Source organism: Notolepis coatsorum, assembly GCF_963971535.1.
Source record: "Notolepis coatsorum genome assembly, chromosome: 4".
Lineage (NCBI taxonomy): Eukaryota > Metazoa > Chordata > Actinopteri > Aulopiformes > Paralepididae > Notolepis > Notolepis coatsorum.
This window is the reverse complement of record NC_140168.1, coordinates 37,600,993-37,624,740: the sequence shown is the minus strand read 5'-3', so window position 1 is coordinate 37,624,740 and position 23,748 is coordinate 37,600,993.

Below are 23,748 nucleotides of genomic sequence, written 5' to 3'. Positions count from 1 at the left end.
GCATGTGGTTGAAAGTTTTCATGATAGCATATGATTAAAGGGACAGTTCCAATAGAGCAGAGCTCTCGCTATACTCATATAACTAGGGTTATAGGATAACCTTCGATTTTTCGAGCAGGGGAAACCCCCATCAGCCACGATCTGAAACAAGTAATCTGTCAAATGTATGTGTATATATATATATATATATATATATATATATATATATATATATATATATATATATATATATATATATATATATATATATATATATATATATATATATATATATAAGGCTGTCAATCGATTAAAATATTTAATCTGATTAATCGCATGATTGAATGTCCATCGTTAACTCATGATTAATCGCAAATTAATCGCATATTTTCTATCTGTTCTAAATCTACTTTCAGTGGGCTCAGTGAAAGACGCTTCAGTGGGAGAAGTTCTATTTCATTCTGGTTTCCGCTCAGCGTCATTCTGCACTAACCTCACTTCGTGCCTAGCACTGAATAAAATAACTCCACAATGTACCTTTACATACCGACATCCGTCTGGCCACACCCCTATCTGCTTACCTTCATAAGCAGGTGTGTGGTCACCTACTCGCCTCCTTCTTCACTTTCACCACAAGGAAGTGCCTTGGTAGATACCCACACTTGACGAGGTTGTTTAGTTGAAGAAAGTTGGAAAACAGAAGAACGGGAAGATACGTTGACATAATATCTTTATTTTCTCTCTCACTATTTTCGAGAAAATACGGCGATATTGTCTTCGTCACTGGAGTTTCTGGAAGATGATGATCATTCTGACCTCCACCGGCTTTTTCGTATTAGGGGCTCGCGCCGCTGATATACTCCCCAACTGCAGTCCTCCTTGCTGCGGCTGGATGGGTATTGGCCCTCCGGTCATACAGCTGGACTGTGGGAGGCACCGGCTGTTGTGAGAAATCGGTTGCTTCCGGGTGGGGTGAGTACTGTTTTGCTTGCGAGCGCTGGTTGTCTGTTTATGCTATGGGGGTTAGCTGACAATTTTACGAACGCCGACCCCGGACTGGGATCCTCTGCTCGGCTTCTTTTTATTTTTTATTTTTTAGCGTTTATCGCTTTTCTGGTCAAGCATGACCGACAGATACAGGGTGAAACGGGATATAGTTCAGGGGAAGACATTCTGGCAAATGACGGCGGGTCCGGGAATCGAACTCGGAGTCCACCAGATCCGTGACGCAGCACGGTTTTCCCCGACGCAGAAATAGCGCCAAGATATGCGGTGAGCTACTGGATCTCCCCCCTCTGCTCGGCTTCTTAAGCGGCGGACGGAGGATCTTGGTCTGACGCCCATGATGGTCAACCTAGTGGGCCGCGACCGAGACCTGGTTAAAACCCGGGATTCTCTGGACGAGCGGATGCTTCTCTGTCCCGTGCAGGCCCCATCTTTCACATAAATGTGGAAGTACACCCTAACGAGGAAATGTGGGCATAGGATCTTCATTATCGGGAGTTCCATGCTCAAGTCGGCTGCAGCCCGGATGGGAAATTGTGCCGGCACCGCTGTATGTCTGGTAAATCACTGTTGAAAACTGTGTTTGACATTTCTTTTTCTCTTCCCTCTTGGGATGGGGAGGGACTTGGACAGCGGCCTGTCTGAAGTGTGGCTTGTTATGTCGTTGTGTACAGTTCAGGTGATAGCTGCTTAGCTGGTGTGCTAGTTGTGGCCTACTGTGTTAGCCAGTCAGCTGTTAGCTGCGGCGCTAGCTTGTTGTGTTTACTAGGCTAGTAAACGTTAGCTTGTTGCTATCAGTCGGACGGCTGTTAGCTTAATGCTACACTGTTGAAACGTTACTGTGACTATAACATGCCTTAAACACTCTGACTATGATGTCATCTTTGACAGAGGATGTTAGTCGACCCTACACCCGGGTGCCAGTGCCAGCGAGGACTTCGTCAACATGGAGAACGGCGGCTGGGTGGCGTAGCGGACATACCCTCGTCACCAACGCAGGAGATGCTGGGTTCGACTCAGTGTCCCGTTAACCAGTGTTGCAGTTCTCTCGGCCGGCGCTCAGGGTGAAGGTAGGAGTCCTGACCAGACTTTAAACACTTCTTCTTTTCTTCCCTTTCTAAATGTTTTGTAATAACGATGTTTCCAAAACATGTGTTGCTGCAATACATTGAGGATACGACGCGTGTTGTGTGTGAATTGTCTTGTCACTGGTATAGCTTTTCTCTCTGTAGTAAATCGGCGTGTTTTTTACATGTGTAAAAATAAACTGGTTTGGTTGTGATGAGAACATGTGTGTTCATGTAACGTTGTACCGTGGGTGAACTCACAACTAAGAGGGTTAGTTAACCTGTGAAGCTATGCTTAGTGACATGTGATTGAGGAATGAATCTTTTTTCTCAGCCTGTGATGACAATGAACAGCATGTTCACACATTAACAGAGGTGCCTGTTCGCCTTGGTCGTATCAAGGGTAAGATAGGAGGGGTGACCCCCCGGTTTCCCTGGGGCTTCCCCCCCTCCTCTCAGACATGTTTGGTTACAATATATTGTATCACTGTGTTTGTGGGGATACGATCCCAGATAGCAAAAAATGAGTGAATCAACGTTGAAATAGGGTTAGGCAGAAATATTGAATCTATGTAGAAGCCTGACATCGAAATTATACAAATCGTTGTCTATGACTTACATGTTGAATCAACGTTAGGTGTCAACCATAACTGATACTATATCAATGTTGATTAAACCATCATCTAAATGGTAATCTACATGCACATTTGAGTTGATTTTATATTGAATCAATGTTAGACATCAATGTTTATTCAACCATAATCTAAATGGTAATCTACTTGTACATTTGTAACTTGTACATCTACTTGTAACTTGTAAAGTTAAGGAATCAATACTGATTAATGTACATTTTACATAAAAATATTGCTGCTGATATGTATACATTATAACATTACATGTTTTTTTCCTGCTGTTAAACACACTATTCTTGTTCAAAATTCTTATATGACCATATTTCCAAAAATGTGTGAACAAAAATGACAACATGGCTTTAATATGAATTTTTTTTTTCTTTCAAGAGGGTCTCATCATACTTCCAGTGACCAGTTAACCTTTTACACAAACATTAAATAACAGACCTTATAACAGACCTTTCATTAACAATACTATATATAGCCACTGCCAGAATAGTGACACACGTATTGTGTGTGGTGAGCACACGCATTCATGCACAACGAAGACAAGATTGCGTTGTCTCAATCATTTTAACTATAAATTTATGAGCTCAAAGTATGAGCTCACTGACTGAAATGTCCAACAAAAAGCATCAATTGTCAAATAATATTGATCACATTAACTAGACTAGATGTTTTTGAGGAAATTAGAACGGGAACAACAACTTAACCCTTGTGTCTGATCAGATTCTTATTTGTTTGATAACTTTGCAGTGATTATGTTTGTAGCCAACATAATATGTGGCATAATCTTTTAATTATCTTGTTTTTTTTTTTTTACTCTTCATACATTGTTTATTCAACTTCAGCCCGATCATAACCACCACATATTGTTTTTTTGTCATATTTAACAACTCTTTTCAGAAAAGTGGGAGTATTTCATTACAAAAATAATATAAAAAATTGTTATGATCAGGGCTGAAGTTGAATAAAATATTTATGGAAAAGAAAGTGGGAAATTATTTCAACATAATATTTTTATGGAGTTTTTCAATTTAGTCCCCTAATTAGAGTATAATACTTTAGTTTTCAGACACAAGGGTTAAATAACAATGGCAGAGGATTTGAATTTAAACACAGTGGGGCTCAGATGATCTACAGTTGTCCACGACTTATCCTCCAAGGCATCTGCTATATAATAATCTTCAGATTTACTTAAGTGTTATTAGTAGGTTACAGCAGTAAGCATGAGTTTGCTCAGTCAATTATGGCCAATTCGTTTTATATTGTTTAATACAGTTAAATTAATAGATAAATGAAAAGCAAATTTTTTTTTACCCCCCCCCCCCCCCCACTGTACCGAAAATAATACCGAACCGTGACTTCAAAACCGAGGTACGTACCGAACCGTGGATTTTGTGTACCGTTACACCCCTAATGTTTCTATAACTCTCTCCCATATAACTCTCTCCCATACCCTTAACACCAACCGCTGAAGTGCCCTTGAGCAAGGCACTAAACCCCCAACTGCTCCAGTGGAGTTGCTCAGTGGCCAACAGTGTCAGACTGTGGTTGTACTGGGCAGCTCCCAGGTGTGAATGGAACTCTGTGAATGTGAAGCAGGGCGTAGCTGAAAAAGAGCATCCGTGCTCAGCGAACCGACCCTGGGTAAATAAAGGTTAAAATAAAAAATAAAAAAATAAACACTGCAAGAACAGGCTGGAGCAGCAAGTCATTCAAGTAGATGCCGTCCATGGAAGAACAGTGTCCATGAGGGTAATTCCTTGTACTGTATGAACCAGGGAAACAGTGTGTGCTGGGGTACCCTAAGTTTGACTCTGGTTCGCTTGACAATTAAGTTTGGGTCACTTCGGTTCCAAGAACAGGCTGAAGCAGCAAGTCATTCAAGTAGATGCCGTCCATGGAAGAACAGTGTCCATGAGGGTAATTCCTTGTACTGTATGAACCAGGGAAACAGTGTGTGCTGGGGTACCCTAAGTTTGACTCTGGTTCGCTTGACTTAAGTTTGGGTCACTTCGGTTCCTTGAGATGCCTCCCTCCCGGTCTGGCGCATAACGAAGCCACTTCTTGACAGTTTCGCTGTAGTCCTGGTCGGTCAGCTTGGGGTCAAACTGTCGAGCAGCAGCTGATAGACACAAAAATAAAAAAGTGAGGAAGAGAGGTGAGATGATGTACGATGATAAGAGCACCCCTCACTTCACACGAGTGCGATTTTTTTTAATCACTCAATTACTCACTCTGTAGGTCTACAGTAACAAGCTACAGTCAGCATCCAGTTAGACTGGACAGGAAAGAGAAGCAATCGCCTAGCCTGACACCATCTAGGCAATACAATGTGTATCCATGCACCTCTAAAGCTCACCAATTACGTTGTCTATTTCTTATAGGTTGCACTTTCATCACTTTATTCCAACATAACACTTTTTTTTTAAGTTTTTGCAACAGCATAATTAGCAGCATCACCACCTCACTACCTAAACTTAACCTATGAAGTAGTTTGCAGGGGAGGAAGCTCACCAAACATGCAGGCTTGTAGTGTGGTGTGCTTGAATGGCTTCTTGCTTTCTGAACAACGCTTGTCTTTCTTTCCAGCCCAGTTGAACCCACTGGCCAGGGTGTTGGTCATAGCAGTTTTAAACATCAGTCTGATCAGGTTCTCTGAATTGGTGCCTCCTACCAAAGCCAGGCGAGAAATCTAAATCAGAGAGAAGAAAATGAAGGCCCTGCGTTAGAAACAGCATAACTTTTATTTTATGAACACAGAGCAACCAACTTGTTTATACACACACTTTATGCATGCACTGATATTCCAGCCCATGCCAGTCATTAGGTTTAACCACATTAACCCTCCTGTCCATTTGTAAACGGTATATTTGAACAATTTCAAAACGTTTCATAAATACCAGATATACAAGCTCTAACACGTTTTGAACTAGAAAGTGCTAAACAAAATTTTCCCCTGAACAAGACCACACTGAAATGATCTACATTTGATAAATGAATGCAGTTCAATAAATTACCATCTTTTGACGGACTGATTGCTCCATCAGTAATGATTCTGCCTCATTGAAGTCTTGTTCACTGGCGATTGGCAGCTGGAAGGGGAGCATAGTGGTTGTGGTGGCCACCCCATGTCCCCTGGTCCCACCGGATATGTTGCCCTCAGCCAACTCTGTCTTGATGAACTGCACATCTCTGGACAGATCCTTCACCACGACAAGTACTTCAGCAAGCATTGAATTCATCTTCTGGATGGTAAGGTATTCAGAAGAAGAGTTAAAATCATTAAGTGAGAAATAAAAATAAGCAGCAAATCACACGAGGAATTACACCATGTCCAATAGACTTGCCTTTCATAAGCTGCCCGTCATCGCCGGCCATCTGTCTACGCTGTGAAACACCAGATGGGGTGTTGTAGTGCCCTGAGCTGTATCCTGACATCGCTGTAGAAACAAAATCATAGTTATATATTTCACTATAGTTTGACTGCATTGGATCAAACTGGTGGTAGTTCCCTCTAAAATGGCATACCATTTTGTGCATGTTGTGAGAGACCAGGGGGACTGTTGTATTGCCCCGAGCTGCATCCCGACATCCCTGTAGAAACAAATCATTATATTTAAAAATAAATACAAAATCTGACTTGTCAGTCAAACTAACATACATGTCATAATCACTAACACCGGTTCCTGACAGGCAGCAAGCGAGCGAACTGGAGACGAAATCGCACACGACACTGTCCTGATATGACGCAGCGCGTGTCCGAGTGTGTTTTACCTGGATTCTCGACCAATAAAAAGTGTTTAGGGGCGGGACTCGGCCGCGTAATCGCTCAACTAGAGACACAGCGAGCGAATATTTGAGGGGTGAACGACATCGCTGCTCAGTTCACTGTCGCTCGCGGCAGGTCAGGATAGTCTGATTGAAACAAATACATTTTAATCACTTTTTCTCGCTCGCTCGCGTCGCTCTATGTCAGGAAGAGGTGTAAGGAGTTGTATCCCCGTCTCTCAAAACACTGTTACTGAAAGAGTACAGTATCATACCACTACTTGCACTTTGTCGATCTTGCAGCTGCTGGACATGTGAGGCCTGCTGGAGCTGGTGGTACTGTACAATATCAAATACTGGCATCTCGGCTGAAACACAGTAGGAAATACACAAAGTTATTAGCAAATGACGCTATTGTAATCCCCCATGTGAGAAAATGTTTGATTTCCATTCAGCTGATTTCACGTGCACTGCCAAATGCTACTTTAATAAAAATATCAAAGACAATGCGAGACAATACAGATATTTTAAACATGCCAGAATATTATGTTATGAGACTGCTTGATAACTCACCATTATGTTGAGTTAGCGATTGCTGGTAGTTGCTAGTAACCAGATCTACAAAGGGGAAATGTAAAATAAGTTGCGACTCAAACATGTTGGAAATTGTGCTCAATATAAAAGCATTATGTACAACTACACATTTTTATTGTGACATTGCTTGCAAGTTGTGAAGGCTTTGAATTTTTGTAGTGGGCTGGCATGCACATTGTAAACATGTATTCTGTTGCATGCATGATGCCAGCGACCTGCCAGCAAGCTCCTCACAAGAACACAGATATGGGTTCACTTACTGTTATTTGGATCAGGAGTCTGCAACGAATCTAAATAGCTGTAGATCATGCCACCATCCAAAGAATCTAAAAAAGGTAAGCCAGGGTGAGAATTGAAGATGCTACAAATCATGTTTAAACAGTCATCTAGTTGGCATTTAAACATTCATAGCAACATACCATTCATTGTAGGCTCTTGGCCTAGTGGCCACACACCTGGAGGCTTGCCGGATCTTAGCGCCTTACGAGACCGGCTCGATTTTGGAGTCTGTCCTCCAACATATTTTAGTTGGCATGTTATTCACAATGTATATATTTTGGGCCAACTATAGAATAACTGCAAGAAATGCAGAAGTCCAATCAAATTAAAATGCTCAATTTGTCGGTACATGGTCAGACTAATTTGTTTAACTGTTTATTATTATTATTATTATTATTATTATTATTATTATTATTATTATTATTATTATTATTATTATTATTATTATTATTATTATTATTATTATTATTATTATTATCATTATCATTATCATTATTATTATTATTATTATTATTATTATTATTATTATTATTATTATTATTATTATTATTATTATTATTATTATTATTATTATTATTATTATTATTATTATTATTATTATTATTATTATTATTATTATTAACTGTAGCAGTGATCATTTCCAAAGTGCCTATATAAAATAAATGCATTGCATCAATACCTGGGAAACCCACATCAGGTGCTTTGGCAAAACGTTTTCTTTTGGCGTCGCCACTTGAGTGGTCATCGGAGTCCGAGTGCACATACTGCTGATTTGGCCTAAAAAAAAATTATATATATACACACATGTAATAAATGTAGTTATGATACTACGTTTATTAGTCAAGGCTAAAGTCTGAATACATAGGCCCTCAGGCCACTGTGTGTTATCCTTTTAGCACTACTTGCAACTACATCAGCAGTGCAATTATTTACAACACCCTAGGGAGAGTTGTCCCTTTAACAAAGTGAACACTGTACCTAGATCTTCTTTTCTGGCGGAGATCTCCTTCGTCCTCAGATTCAATTTCAGAGGTTGGACACATAGTTGAGGTGTACTTGGTCTCTTGTTTTTTGGCCTCATCATGGGTCTCTGGAAAGAGCAGAGAGAAAATGACAATTAACATATCTGCAGTCCAGTGTTTAACGAAAAAATATATATAACACCTCTTATCATATGTGCATCGTCACAATTTGCGTCCTCACTTTTTGTGTATGTGTTGCACGAATTACTCACCACACGTAGTAAGCTCACGTACATCCTTATAGGTGATCCATTTATCATCTGGTTGCAGTCCATCTCGAAGGGCTTTTGTGAGCTTTATGTGTTTAGGGGGCCATAACACAGTCTGGTCTTTAGCATTAAACCAGCTCTCTAGCTCTCTAGAACTACTGCTGTCCCACCATTTGGGAACTGTACAACTGACCACAGCACCACCTCACCATTCATCTTCAAAGGGCTGAAATGAGAATGTACGGTACTCATAATGATCTCTCCTTACAAGCCATTCCCATACCGTCCTACAAAGCCAAAGTGCACTACACACATTGCATTTTTTAAGCATTTAAAGGAAAACTCCAACATTTTGTGAAATTAGCTTATTTGACATCTTCCCTGGAGTTATAAGAAGATACATACCTTTTTCGTCTCTCTGCATGCATTGGGCTTAGGGAACGCCTGGACCGTTAGCCTAGCTTAACTTCATCACTGGAAGTGGGGCAGACATCTAACCTAGTTCACTACAGTCAGGAAATATACTCCAAATACAATCAAAATACAACTCCCAAACGTTCCCGTAAACATGTTGTGACCTGTGTATTTACCACGTCTCCCAGTCACACAAGTCACACAAGTCTCCCAGTCACACAAGTCACACAAGTCTCCAAGTCACACAAGTCTCCAAGTCACACAAGTCACACAAGTCACACAAGTCCAAGTCTCCAAGTCACACAAGTCTCCAAGTCACATGAGTCACACAAGTCTCCAAGTCACACAAGTCTCCAAGTCACACAAGTCACACAAGTCACACAAGTCCAAGTCACACGAGTCACACAAGTCACACAAGTCTCCAAGTCACATGAGTCACACGAGTCACACAAGTCTCCAAGTCACATGAGTCACACAAGTCTCCAAGTCACACAAGTCTCCCAGTCACACAAGTCTCAAAGTCACATGAGTCACACAAGTCTCCAAGTCACACAAGTCACACAAGTCACACAAGTCCAAGTCTCCAAGTCACACAAGTCACACAAGTCACACAAGTCCAAGTCACACGAGTCACACAAGTCTCCAAGTCACATGAGTCACACAAGTCACACAAGTCTCCAAGTCACACGAGTCACACGAGTCTCCAAGTCACACAAGTCTCCAAGTCACACAAGTCACACAAGTCCAAGTCACACAAGTCACACAAGTCACACAAGTCTCCAAGTCACACAAGTCTCCAAGTCACACAAGTCTCCAAGTCACACGAGTCACACAAGTCTCCAAGTCACACAAGTCACACAAGTATCCAAGTCACACAAGTCACACGAGTCTCCAAGTCACACAAGTCTCCCAGTCACACGAGACTCATGTGACTGGGAGACTCGTGTGACTTGTGTGACTGGGAGACGTGGTAAACACACAGGTCAGAACATGTTTACAGGAACGTTTGGGAGTTGTATTTGGAGTATATTTCCTGACTGTAGTGAACTAGGCTAGATGTCTGCCCCACTTCCAATGATGAAGTTAAGCTAGGCTAACGGTCCAGGCGTTCCCTAAGCCCAAAGCATGCAGAGAGATGAAAAAGGTATGTATCTTCTTGTCCAACTCCAGGGAAGATGTTAAATAAGCTAATTTCACAAAATGTTGGAGTTTTCCTTTAAGCGTTTCAATTGGCCAGCCAAACATGTTATCTGTGTACATGTAATATTGTACTAATTGTGTATTTATTAATGAGGTAAGTTATGCCCCGAAATCCGACGTTAGAGTCAGTGTGTCAATATAGTTACTGCACTTTAGCTTTGTAGGGCAGTATGGTTATGCTGTTAAATGAAGTAGTGGTATTGCAATGGCACCATCTCCGTCTGGAGAGAGAAGACATTTGCGCTTGATATAGCCAAGTTTACCTATCCCTATATCTTCTTGCAAGCCACTGACCTTGTATGTACCAATGTATGATGATTCACAGGGATACATGTAGTATGGCTGTTTGTGTCTGTATTTTCTGTAAATTATATATACCTCTTCCTCTGATTTAAGAATATTCTCTACTAATGCAAATCCATCTCCAACCTCAATACAATTGTCTCCTTTCTTTGTGGACAAAGTAAACCGATGAGTGGAGACCTTCCTGTACTGTTGTGAAGAAGTAAACTGTGGGGGGACAGGCCCATCAGTGTGAATATTACGCAAAATTGGATCATCTGTGGGACATGGGGATCCAACATGTGGAATTTCAGACAACCTTTTCACTACCTGTTGTAGAGGCTGATGTGGCTTGCGTAGAAGATGCTTAATTTGTCCAAGATAGTTCTCAAAAGGGAATCCTGAGATATTATCTAGAGTGCCAAACTTCCTGTATTCCTCAGCCAAATGAATAAGCTGGTGTACATTGTACACAATTTCACCTCTTCCATACACTGTCCCAAAGTGTTCAACAAAAGAAACCATCAACTTGTGCGCAAAGGCCAACATTTCCTCAGAAATACTAGGGGACAGCAACAAGTACATTCCAACAGAAAACAACATGAAGTTGTCATACAGCTCACTGGGGAGGGAATCCTTCAAAACAACAGGACCCCAATACAACATGAAGGATCGCAACTCAGTAGCTTTCCAGCGATCTAACTCTGACAGTTCCCTTGGTTTACGGTTAAATTCACAAGGCATGTAGGAACGTAGCTTTAGCAGTTTACCTGAAATGGCTTGTACAGTTTTGGAAGGGACCCTTGTTGCCAAATTCTTCCCCTTTAACCATATATTAAGCAGTTTCCTTGTAACTCCGAGACAACAGAGATGCATGTAATCAGTTGGAAACATAGAAACTGTAACTGAGGGGTACAATTCCCTGACTGTATTGATAAGTATGGTATCATTAAACCACTACCGCTTTATGTACTTTAACTACTGGCCATACAGTACACGATATCTGAATATGATGAACACTTTCCACAATGAAATCGGTTCCAGTCAAAGGTAATAATCAAATATTTAATGGAGCAAAAGGTACATAGAATATTTATCTTACATTTATCATTTGAATGCACTTGTAAGGCAAATGAGTACTCGTAGGCAAATCAACACTGAATGTCCAATCTCTGGTTACGCAGGAAGCAAGTATACAACCTGGCTCTTAGGGAATTATATCTATGGTACACTTAATGATATAGCGGGATATACTGGAAGGGGTCCTCCCGGTTGTAAGCCGGTAGGGGGGGTAGGAGAGCCGTCGGTAGTAGACCGTCTGGTCAACGATATCTATGGAGACTTCAAGTACAGAAGACAGTGCAATAGACTCTTGATCCGTAGATGAATACACCTTGGTTCTCTTGCAGGCTGTAGCTCCACAATGAAGAAGAAGCTAGGCGACCTCAGTCTCTCTGAGCGCCGACTCAACTTGACTCCTCTCGGGGGTAAATCCAACACTCACAGGCGTCGGCGATTATCCGCTCCACAATCACAGTACCAAAGCAAATATATATTCCAGCCGCATAGGGCTCAGCAGTCGTCGGGTAGGTAATCCAGTGTACATGTCCCTCGGTCCTCGCCTAGATCTCCTCGGATGAAAGCGCCATGTGGTCGGCCCAACCTGGATAAGACTCTAGATAACACGAGGAAGCGTTGGAGATGCTGGTCACTTTAGAACTCTAACCGCACGATGCACCATACACGATAGACTATTATTACTTGATAGAAATACGTCGCACTCGACGGTACAGTGCCAAACTCTGACAATTCAGTTATTAATTCGCACGAGGTCTCAATGCTATTCTAAGGCCAAACAGGCCATACTTCACCGCACGTCGTATCGTGGGTGAGGCTTCACGTTCTGTTACTAAGTTGGGAAGAAGGGTAAGGGACTTCTACATTTACTTGCGCCATATTTATATGCACAGTGAACAAATAGTGCCACTCTCATTTCGGTAGCCGTATCCCTGAGCGGAGCCGGGGCTAGTACGGACATGTCTCGTCGGTACCTTTGAACTTGACGCCAGGGGCTGGTCCCCTGGCGCCTGGTCCTTTGTCCAATAAGAGAATGAACTATTATGGGCTATAGTAGGCTAAAGGGATATTCCGTGCATATGTACAAGGAATATACAAGGGATATCAAACGACATACAAATACTATTCAATATATATCCATAAATAAATATATATATTCGGTTTAATCTGATCCTTCGTAACAGAAACCATCTTAACTAAACCTGTTAAAGGGCTTGTCCCATTGTGATGTGCCTCATCAACCATGTCTGAGAAACTGGAGTCTGTCCTAAGTCTGACTTTTGTTTCAGGATATGTCATTTTATTTCTCCATACAACCTCCTGAAAACACTTGTCACAACCAGAATAGCCATTAAATGCATTGGTCTGCTTAATATAAGCTCTAGCCGGGGCATCACAAATGAAAGAAGAAATCTGTACATCAAATTGCTTGTCATTATAAATAATGCCATTAGACAGTACATTCTGAAGATCTTTGACAAACTGCTCTAGGTACCCAAAAACACTCTTTGGCTTGCTTAGACCACAAAAAATGCCAACAACAAATGGGGACTTTGTGTAGTCACATTTGAGACTTCCAAGTATGGGCCAAAACTGAAGTTTAGAACTTTTGAATAAAGGTAAACCATCTATATTAAACTGTAAATTAAGAGTTGTCAGAGTTGCCGGTAAAATCAAACATGCCAACCGTGAAAGCACCCCTTTGACTAAACCAAAATGATAGTATTCTCCCCCTTCAATCTTAGTGGTAGGCACATGTTTTTGTGTTCCTAGCAATGTTCTTCCATCTTTAGGAAGGGTGGGGTGAAACATCTTCAAAATGGACAGCAAAGATGATAGTGCAACCAGAGAGACTGAATAGGATGTTGCCCAATATTTTAAACTTGTCATGAGGAAATCTTCATTATGCTCATCACTGTCAAAGACATGTTCAGGTTCAATTTCATCATCCCCAGCTATACTTTCAAAATGTGCATTTGACTCACCTGGTGAGTCAATATTTTCAATTTGATCACTGATAGTTAGTGGTCTGTTTAGTGGCAAGTCTGAAGTTGATAAATCTAGTGGCAAGTCTGATCTAGTTGTTAAATCTAGTGGCAAGTCTTTCTTTGGTAAATCTAGCAGGCACTCAGTAGAGGCTGTGACAGGATCTGTGTTCTCTAAAGAGTGATGGTTTGTCCTTGAATTAGCAGCAACAATTAACTTATAATCAGTAAGGATAGCCTGCTCTGTCTCTCTCACTAATTTGTTGACTCTACGTCTTTTAGCCCGAGAATAAGATGACATAGTGATGAGGTGCTGTAGTCAATGTAATGGTACATAAATTGTGCTATTTACTTGGCTAGAACATGTCTTTGCTTCAATTGCTGCAACGTGCGGCTTCTTGAAACTGGTACGTGATTCTGGAAAAAGAAAGAAAAAAGGGGGGAGGGTCCTGATTAATGTGCTGCATTGCAATGTGCAGGGTGAAACGCTTGCATAATTCTACATTTTGATCAATATCAAGAGAGTCCATTATTATATTATTGTTATATTTGTTCATTAGAAAATACCATGCATATAACCAAACGTCTAACTATATAGTCAATGTAATGGTACATAAATTGTGGTATTTACTTGGCTAGAACAGGTCTTTGCTTCAATTGCTGCAACGTGCGGCTTCTTGAAACTGGTACGTGATTCTGGAAAAAGAAAGAAAAAAGGGGGGAGGGTCCTGATTAATGTGCTGCATTGCAATGTGCAGGGTGAAACGCTTGCATAATTCTACATTTTGATCAATATCAAGAGAGTTCATTATTATATTATTGTTATATTGTTCATTAGAAAATACCATGCATATAACCAAACGTCTAACTATATACTATCTGTATGTCATGTATGTCCCTCCCTATGCCATAAATGTCATCATGTGTATGTCATAAATGTCACTATGAATTGAAAATGGGGGACCCTGATGTAAACGAGACAAAAACGTCTTTCTCTGGTCTGCATCCCCTTAACAATTGTGTGTATTGAGCCATACTGTATTGTACCCCTTCTGCAATCTGTTAAATAAAGTTTTCATTCATTCATTCAACATTAGCAGGACCAGTGGCATGCCAAACAGCCTGCAAACTACCTGGCGTTCTATCGCCATGCTCTAAGACAAACTCTAACCTTAACCAACTTCGAAAGAGTGCCTAAGCTTAAAGGGGAGATGAAGCATATAGCGATATAAACATTGTCATAGCATCAAATTAGTATTTAAATAAGCCACATAAAAAAATCACGTTATAAAAATAAGCAGTTTCTAAGAAAAAACGATTTGTTATGTGAAGCGCTTTATCAACATGGGCGCCGCCATTTTGTTTGGTGACATCACCGTCGCGGGGCATTTAGCTAGCTGGCTACCTAGCCGCAGCCGGGATTCAAAGCCAACTAGCCGGCTAACCCAGCTCGCTAAATACTGCATGTAGCTAGCAGAACTGTAAAATTAGTTTGAACAGCCAGGAGCAATACAAAAAGAAACACGCGGTCCCGTTGTCTGGTAGGCAACGTTGCATTTACGGATCCACGTGTTTACTAGGCCAGCTAGCGCGTGCTTCCTTGACTACTTCCTGTTCACCCAATAAGCATGCTTTTGATTGGCTGAGTCGCACAACGTCATTCAGTACCAACGCACGCAATTGGAGCACGCACTTTCTGTTCGTTTGGCGCTAGAATAATTACATCGAAATAATAAATAACTGGTCTTAAACAACCGTACGATTCCACTTGCACACTCTCCAGAGTTATATTAAGTATACGCTAACGAATATTCATGAATATTTATCTTAGTTGACGTATATATATATTTACCTACCAAACTGCAGCATGAACATGCACAACGCCATCAAGAGTACACCGGTCACACTCACAATAACGTTATTTTTCACTGAACACAGTTAAGATAAAAGTAATATAGCCAAAACTTACTGTAAAGCACTCAGTAGAATCAAATCCGGGGGATGTCGACGTTGCTGTTCTGTTGCCAGTTCACAATGAGAGCGAGCGCTGCATATAATAGAGGAAGCTATGTGGCTGGGACGTACCATATCTGTTTAAATTGGGGGGGGCATTCGGATCGGTCCAACTTAATGACGACTAACAGCATACGTTGATTCAACATTTATTAGATATTGGCATTTCAATCATTAAAATGTAACCACAAAACAATATTGATTCAATGACATGTTTTCAACATTGGTCAATTGGTTCACCGGTTAATGGGTGATCCACCATCAATCGTCGACCTTAACCAAAAATCAAGCATTTTGACCATAAATCAACATTGAATTAACACCTTTTGCTATCTGGGATGTAACCCTCAGCTTAAGTTGCTGGGGTTGTGCTTTCCGCTTACAGGGTAAGGGGGGGGGGGGGGGGGGGGGGGAGGGAGGTTCCTGGTCCCACACCCTGAAAGATTGGGGGTGTGCACCGCGGAAATTCCCCCGCCATAGAGTACGTCACTGAGCGCGTCTCTATTGGTAAGACTTCCGTGGGTTGTTCAGGTCCATGTTATGGATCTGTTTCAGGGAGTTGTCAGAGCTCCTCCTCACGAAGCTCCTCCTCAGGGAGAAGTGCCTTCTGTGAGTTCGGACTCTCCTTCCCAGTGAGGGAGCCTCCTCAGAGTTTCAGAGCCTCCTCCTCAGATTGTCAAGGTGAGTAGAACTTCAAAAAAGGAGTTCTGCTCTATTGTGTGTGTATTCGATTCAATTCGATTATTGAGTGTGTATTGGTTCAGTGCCTCCTCCTCGGAGAGCCCTAACCCAAGTGTTACATAGCTCAATGTTGCAATATTTATTTTCAATCTATACAGCTCGCGTGGGAAGTCTCTCTGGGGATTCCTGTCTCCTCCCTGTGGCGAGGGTGGCGGGATGTAAAAATGAAAAAAAAATTACCCTCAGCTGCGTCACGTGGGATTCATGTCAGTCTGTGTTTCTTTCTTTTTTAAATAAAAAGACGAACGAACGTGAAGCATGACGGCTCCTTGTCGTTCTCCCAGGCGACTTGGAGGAACAATGTCTGGTGTCTTGTTAGACTATCCATTGATGTGTTTGGGTCTCGACGCGTACATGGTGCTGGCTCGGGGTGTTTCTGATAGGAATCACGCAGGGGGCTAGTACGCCTTGGTTGCTCGTTATTAAAACAGCGTTTTTATAGGGCAACTGGGATGGAGTTTGTCTCTTCCGAGCGCCAGTTTACTAGGTTGTCTCGATGAATTCTCGTTCATATCTGGGGGATGTTAACGGAATAGATCAGAACATAGGTAGAGGGGTCTCACGCCCTTGGGGTGGGCCACTGAGCGCGGTACAAATGGGACCGTCTGGGTGGCGTGGTTAGGGCACGGGACTGGTTCTGGTCACGCTGGTCCAGGTCAGTTAACCCGTTGTCCGCCAGGGACGCAGATCTGCTGTTCTGGTACCCTGAGGGACTTGTGCTTTTTTCGGGGGGGAAAATGCAGGGTCGGCCCGGGTGTCACAGGGTTAAGCGTTATGGAGACCCTTGTTGGGTACACATTGTACCTGGCACTATCATGTAGAGGCTGATTCTCCTTTCTTTCGCTCCTCTCTCACGCATGGCGAAGAGGGGGCTGTTGGGGTGGTCTTCTGGACCTCCTCTGGTAACCCTGTGTGCTTCCCGAGCCGCCGGGCCCGGTCCGAAGTAATGTTTCGTTGAAACCGTAGGCCTGGAATAACCCTTTTTGGAAACTGAAACACTTGTACTGCGGTATAGCTGGTGTATACCCGCAGGTGTGTTTTGGAGTTTTTCTTGAGGGGTTATAGGAACAACCACCGTCTGTGGTACCAAGAGGGTGGTTGATTCTCTGGTGTGTTGGAGCAGAGTCAACTCCCGGGTTACCCGGTTGAGTGTGCCCCTGCACGTTCATGACATCTGCCAATCGTGTCAGCCTTCTCTGCCTCGACCCCTCTGGGTGGTTTTTTTTTTATGGAGGCTTTGTCATGGTGCGCAACAATGCCAGCATACGCCCCTTCCGCCGGGGTGCTGTTTTCAGTTGACCCCTTTGGCGCCTGTCTCGTCCGCAGTGCTCCAGGCTCGGGTCTACAGCCTGCTGCCTGGTTTCCCCGGTGCGCTGCCTGCTTCCGTTATGGTTAACCTTTTGAGTGCTTCAAAGTTACGGCCATGCTGACTGCCTGTGTTGCAGTGTGCCAGGCGGCGTACTAGTGGGGCGAAGGGCCGCTCTTGGAGGGGCCCTGTCCGAATACGCAGGCGATGTGGGGGGCGGTGTCACTAAGTGACCGCCTGGTGAGGTCTTGATGCTTGGCGTCATTGACCTCTCCGGGCACCCTTTTTCCAGGGGATCCAGTCCCTTCAGGGGGTCTGGGTCTTCTTTCACGCTCCGCTGCTACGGCCTTGCCACAGGGTTGAGTTTGCTCTTGACTCCGTGATTTTGGGGGCAGTAACGAGGGTTGTTCCTTCCGTTCGTTCCCTGGTGGCATGCGGGTTGTGCGTGTGCATAGTCGTGGGGTCAAGCCACGGTCTGCTTACCCTGTGCGTTGAGTTGCTCGAGTTCCTCTTCGCACGGTCGGATCCGTCTCCCTCCCGTCCTCCAATAGGGAGGGTATCCCTCCATTAGGGAGGGTCGGGGGGCTCGGTCCTCTCCGGTCTGATGGTTGTGGGGGGCCTCAGCGGGGTACATTTGTCGAGCTTTCGCTCAGCTTTCGCTCAGCTCCTCTTATGCAGAATGACGCTGAGCGGAAACCAGAATGAAATAGAACGTAAGGTTATGTATATAACCAAGTTCTATGAATACTGGTGACGCTCAGCGTCAGGACGCCACTGCGGCCCTTGACCTCGCCTTGTGGTGAAAGTTTGGGAAGGAGGCGAGTAGGTGACCACACACCTGCTTATGAAGGTAAGCGGATAGGGGTGTGGCCAGACGGATGTCGGTATGTAAAGGTACATTGTGGAGTTTTTTATTCAGTGCTAGGCACGAAGTGAGGTTAGTGCAGAATGACGCTGAGCGTCACCAGTATTTATAGAACTTGGTTATATACATAACCTTACGTTTCAGTGGGTGAAGCTTGCGTTATATAATATGTTATATTATATTACATTATATAATCATATTATGATTAATTATTATATTATATTAAACTATATTACACTATACTATTATATTATTGTACTATATTATATTGTAAATATATCATATACTATATATATTATATCACATTATATATAGTTGTATACACTATTATATACTGCAGGTATACTATACTGTAATGTGAGCTATATACTGTATATCACTTTATAAACATGCCATATAACACTAATGTATGAATCATCATATGTATCCCATAAATACTGTATCATATTATAAATAATAAGCTGTGCATACCAACTATGGGGTGCTCTTTTCCATGTATGTGTGTATGGATATATATATATATATATATATATATATATATATATATATATATATATCCATACACACATACATGGAAAAGAGCACCCCATAGTTGGTATGCACAGCTTATTATTTATAATATGATACAGTATTTATGGGATATATATATAAATAAAATAAAAATGTATATAAACTAAAAGGACAAAACCTTCAAGGGAAAGAAGGGACCGCACACTCCACAGGACTGGTTTTTGCTTATTTATTGTTGCACAACGCGTTTCGCTATCGCTTCCTCAGGTGCTATGCATAGCACCTGAGGAAGAGGAAGCGATAGCGAAATGCGTTGTGCAACAATAAATAAGCAAAAACCAGTCCTGTGGAGTGTGCATGGAGTGTGTATATATGCAGAGCAATGCTATAAATATCATGAAGTCATACATGTATGAATATGGGTAGGTGTGTCAGTGGGAGAAGCTTCAGTGAGAGAAGCTTCAGTGGATACAGCTTCAGTGAGATACGCTTCAGTGGATACAGCTTCAGTGGATACAGCTTCAGTGAGAGAAGCTTCAGTGGATACAGCTTCAGTGGATACAGCTTCAGTGAGAGAAGCTTCAGTGGATACAGCTTCAGTGGATACAGCTTCAGTGGATACAGCTTCAGTGGATACAGCTTCAGTGGATACAGCTTCAGTGGATACAGCTTCAGTGAGATAAGCTTCAGTGGATACAGCTTCAGTGGATACAGCTTCAGTGGATACAGCTTCAGTGAGATAAGCTTCAGTGGATACAGCTTCAGTGGATACAGCTTCAGTGGATACAGCTTCAGTGAGATAAGCTTCAGTGGATACAGCTTCAGTGGATACAGCTTCAGTGGATACAGCTTCAGTGAGAGCAGCTTCTGTGGATACAGCTTCAGTGGATACAGCTTCAGTGAGATACGCTTCAGTGGATACAGCTTCAGTGGATACAGCTTCAGTGGATACAGCTTCAGTGAGATAAGCTTCAGTGGATACAGCTTCAGTGGATACAGCTTCAGTGGATACAGCTTCAGTGGATACAGCTTCAGTGAGATAAGCTTCAGTGGATACAGCTTCAGTGGATACAGCTTCAGTGGATACAGCTTCAGTGGATACAGCTTCAGTGAGAGAAGCTTCAGTGGATACAGCTTCAGTGGATACAGCTTCAGTGGATACAGCTTCAGTGGATACAGCTTCAGTGAGATAAGCTTCAGTGGATACAGCTTCAGTGGATACAGCTTCAGTGGATACAGCTTCAGTGGATACAGCTTCAGTGGATACAGCTTCAGTGAGATACGCTTCAGTGGATACAGCTTCAGTGGATACAGCTTCAGTGGATACAGCTTCAGTGAGATAAGCTTCAGTGGATACAGCTTCAGTGGATACAGCTTCAGTGGATACAGCTTCAGTGAGATAAGCCTCAGTGGATACAGCTTCAGTGGATACAGCTTCAGTGAGATAAGCTTCAGTGGATACAGCTTCAGTGGATACAGCTTCAGTGGATACAGCTTCAGTGGATACAGCTTCAGTGAGATAAGCTTCAGTGGATACAGCTTCAGTGGATACAGCTTCAGTGGATACAGCTTCAGTGGATACAGCTTCAGTGAGAGAAGCTTCAGTGGATACAGCTTCAGTGGATACAGCTTCAGTGGATACAGCTTCAGTGGATACAGCTTCAGTGAGATAAGCTTCAGTGGATACAGCTTCAGTGGATACTGCAATTTGCATACCACCCCAACAGGTCCACGGAGGACGCCATAGCCCATGTGCTGCACACAGCAGCATCACACCTGGACAAGAGGCAGGGGAACTATGTGAGAATGCTATTCATCGACTACAGCTCGGCATTCAATACCATATTCCCCTCCATACTCATAGCCAAGCTCAGGGACCTGGGCTTGAACTATGACCTCTGCCAGTGGGTCTTGGACTTCCTGACTGGCAGACCCCAGGTGGTGAGAGCAGGCAACTGCACCTCCTCATCCATCACCCTCAACATAGGGGCCCCCCAGGGCTGTGTTCTGAGTCCCCTCCTCTACTCCCTGTACACACACGACTGTGTGGCTCAGCGGAGTAGCAATACAATCATCAAATTTGCTGACGACACAGTGGTGGTGGGCCTGATCTCTGCCAACGACGAGAGGGCCTACCTGGAAGAGGTCAAGGTCCTGGCGGGATGGTGCCAGGAAAACAGCCTCTCCCTGAACGTCAGCAAAACAAAGGAGATGATTGTGGACTTCAGGAGGTCGGGGGTCAAGGACTACAGCCCCCTCAGCATCGACGGGGCACCGGTTGAGAGAGTCAACAGCTTTAAGTACCTCGGAGCCTACATATCCGAGGACTTGACATGGACCACACACATTGACAGTGTTGTGAAGAAGGCACGACAACGCCTCTACTTCCTCAGGCGCCTAAAGAAGTTCCAAGTCAGTCAGAAGATCCTTAAGAACTTCTACTCATGTACAATAGAGAGCATCTTGACCGGCAACATCACCTCCTGGTTTGGGAATAGCACTGCACAAGACCGAAGCAGACTACAAAGAGTGACACGTTCAGCCGAGCGCACAATTGGAGGGGGGCTCCCCACCCTCCAGAACATTTACAACAAGCGTTGCAAGGGCAAGGCTAAGAGAATCATTAAAGACTCCAGTCACCCGAACAACTGCCTCTTTGAACTGCTGCGGTCAGGCAAGCGATACCGGAGTCTCAAGGCGAGCACAGAAAGACTCAGAAGAAGCTTCTATCCCCAGGCCATCAGGCTGCTAAACGAACAATGAACACTACACAACAACAACCACCAAACGCACATAGCACACACATCCACACGCACACACTCACTTTAAACAAACACACTGTAGCACCCACTCCACACACTTTATAGCACACACCCACTTTAAACAAACACACTGTAGCACCCACTCCCCACACTTTATATTTATTGATGAAGGATTGCACTACAACTCGTACACCTTACTGTAAATTGTACTTAAATTGTACCTCATCCCATTTCTGCTTTGCACTATACAGTACTGTACATTAGTACACTGCATAGTATTGTATATTATATGGTAACTCAGAACATTGTACATATGTCTATACCGAACACTGTGACCTCATTTTCTTCTTCTAAATTTCATGCTATACTATGTTATTTGATACTATCTTGTCTAGCACAGTCTCTGGAGCGTAACAGTAAGAAGCATTTTGTATGAAAGTATTCTGTACTTCTGTATGACAACTATTAAAGAAACTTGAAACTACAGCTTCAGTGAGAGCAGCTTCTGGCTGACAGGACCGTATTATCAACACCAGCCTCCTCTGGCATGTGTGTAGCACCATAACCTGAATGTGCATTGTGTCTATTACCACCAATGGAGAAAAATTGATCGGACACAATCCAGATGTTTACAGTGATTCACATGGAATCCTGGAGCCAGTATGCTGAGTGAAAGTCAAATGCAGAAAATAACTTTATACAGCTTTAAATGCACTCGATACAGTAATTGACATATCTTAACACCCCAGCTGATACTTCTACTCAATAGTCGCCAGTTATAATTCTGGACTGTACACTTAATCATATCTCACAAGTCAATGATTAATGAGTATTGCTCTGCACTGAACAATAAAATGTATTGCTTAATTTAATTAAATTACTTACTTATTTGAGTCCTAGTATAGATATTCTGTTGCTATGGGGAACGGCTTATTGGCCCCTGTTTATTCCCTGTCGACAACTGTATTAACAAACATTGCATGAAAAAGAAATGGGCCTTTTTATAATTGTTATATTGTCAGGTTAGAAAAGGTCTATAGTTTTATTGTGCAAACCATGACATTGTGGAGACAAGCGGTCCCTGGCCCGCCAGCCAATCAGTCTGTTGAGTCAGGCAACCTGCGGTCAGTAGGGGTCAGGGGTCAGTAGGGGCAGATAAGGGAATATATGTTAATCATGCCTTTGTTCTCCACCCATGTTTTTCAAAATTCAAGGCAGCCAGGCTACAAACAGGAGCTTGTGCTCAGTTCAGTTATTATGATAAAACACAAACAGTTATTGATGCTGTTCAGTTCAGTCATTATGATAAAACACAAACAGTTGTTGATGCTGATCAGTTCAGTTATTATTTTTTTTTGTTATCTACCTTTTCTCCCCATTTTAAATTTGTCTCCCATCCCAATTTCGTATTATCCAATTCTACCCTCCCCTGTCTCGAATGTTGTTAGACCATGCCTCCCACTGGTCGGCTGCAATGTGGACCAAGCCTTGCATCACGTGTCCCCTCCAGTACACGAGGAGGCAGCTGTTGCATCTTTTCACCTGTACAGCGCGATCTCTCAGTGGCCAGAAGTAACGCGTGGGAGGCTCACGCTGCCCCCGTTGCTTCCTGATTCTGCTGTACAGGCGCACCAACCGACCTGTAGGAGTCGCTGTCCACAACGTCCGATCCCCACCCACCGGCTTTCCCACCCCCTAATACTGCCAATTGTATTAGTATGAACGACCAGCCAAGCCGGAAGCAACGCCGAGAGCTGGGCTCTAACCCAGAATTAGTGACGAGCGCCTTGCCCACTGCGCCACTTAGCCGCCCTGCTCAGTTCAGTTATTATGATGAAACACAAACAGTTGTTGATGCTGCTCAGTTCAGTCATTATGATAAGACAGCAGCAGCTATTAACGACCATCTGATGGGTTGTACATCTGTATCTTTCAGGCTATGGATGCTAAGTGTTTGCAAAACTATAAATAGGCTACTGCGCCTGTGAGGACAAAAGGAATGCGGACTGAGTCCTAATATCCAAGTAGTTTA